At 48.1% G+C, this 1726-nt stretch overlaps 1 pseudogene; it reads right to left on the minus strand.

Moving 5' to 3' along the window:
- Positions 1-337: 337 nt before the first annotated feature.
- LOC130118568 (WD repeat-containing protein 5-like) lies at positions 338-1475 on the minus strand (annotated as a pseudogene).
- Positions 1476-1726: the final 251 nt, after the last annotated feature.

Genomic DNA, 1726 nt, shown 5'->3' on the forward strand with positions numbered 1-1726 from the left:
GCAGTTGTGTGGGCATATGAACATTTTGCACGCTATGTGCAAGGCATAGACTGTTTCTGTCTGCAAATGAACCACAAACCAGTAGTGCCCCTCATAAACACATATGACTTGGACAAAGCCCTTCCAAGGTGCCAAAGGCTCCTCATGTGCCTTTTAAGTTTCCATGTACTAGCTGAGCACGTCCCTGGGAAATAGCTGGTCGTCACCGATACCCTCTCCAGGAGCCAATTAACTGACGTGGGTGATGGAGGCATGGACCACGAGGTACAGGTATACGTGGAGTCAATAATAGCAGCCACGCAACATGATTGAGAGCTGCAAACAATCATGGGTTTCATCAGGAAGGGATGGCCACTGAAGGCAATGCAAAGCAATACTTTTCGTTGTTGTGACCAGTATGTTTTCGAGCACTTTCCTTTGACGTATTCCCAAAACTTCAGAGTGTTGTCCAATGTAGCTGCAAAGATATACTTGCCATTCAGAGAAGACTTCAAAAATGACACAGATTGATTGTCATTCTCAATACGTGTTTTTAAACACAGTCCTGATTCTGTGTCTCAAATTCGGCAGAGGCCATCATAGCTACTGGAGACTATCCGAGATCAATCTCTGTTAAAATGAGCAGCAGAGACTGGGTCAGAGTGGGCTGGCAAGGTTTTCAAACATTTCCTAGCCTTAACATCTCATATTCTTACACTTTCATCAAACTACTCTGACACAATGAGATTAGACTGGGGGTTACACTTGCAGAAGAACTCATAGTTGCTGTGACCTTTCAGGGTTTTTAAGCATTTCTTCAAGCCAACATTCCAGATCTTTAGAGTTTTGTCATTGATGCAGACAGCAGGAGGTCAGAGTCAGATGACCATTTGACGTCATCATATATGCCAAGTTTGTGTTCAGTTATGGGCTTCTCAAATTTTCCATCATATGCCCCTCAGACTTTGATGATCCCCCCCCTTTCTCTCAATTGTATCCAGCCAATTACCCCACTCTTCCGAGCTGTCCCGGTCGCTGCTGCACCCCCTTTGCCTAGCCGGGGAGGGCTGCAGACTACTACATGCCTCCTCCCATACATTTGGAGTCGCCAGCCGCTTCTTTTCACCTGACAGTGAGGAGTTTCGCCAGGAGGACGTAGCGCGTGGGAGGATCACGCTACCCCCCCCCCCCCCGAACAGGTGCCCCGACCGACCAAACGACCGACCAGAGGGGGCGCTAGCGCAGCGACTAGGACACATACCCACATCTGGCTTCCCACCCGCGGACACGGCCAATTGTGTCTGTAGAGACACCCGACCAAGCCGGAGGTAACACGAGGATTCGAACCGGCGATCCCCGGGTTGGTAGGCAACGGGATAGACTGATACGCTACCCAGATGCCTGACTTTGATGATTTTATCAGCAGATGAGCTTTCAAGCCATTCTCCATTGGGGCTGAACTTGACTGCGTAAACAGCTTTTGTTGGCGTGGTCATTTTAGGGCACGATAACGGGTTTACTAATTATTATAAACGGAGGAATAAAATAAACAGCTCGTTACCAGATTCAGCTTAACCGGAAAGAGAGGTTTCTTTATTCGTGCTCCTGCACATATATAACAATCACTCAGGTGAGACATCACAGCGCCACCACTGGTCAGGAGGCAGTACAAGTTAAATCACTGCATGAGAGCACAACAATCCCCACACAAATCAACACCCCCACTTGCTCTCATAATGCACAGTTC

The sequence above is a fragment of the Lampris incognitus genome, chromosome 9 (assembly GCF_029633865.1).
Source record: "Lampris incognitus isolate fLamInc1 chromosome 9, fLamInc1.hap2, whole genome shotgun sequence".
NCBI classification, from domain to species: Eukaryota; Metazoa; Chordata; class Actinopteri; order Lampriformes; family Lampridae; genus Lampris; species Lampris incognitus.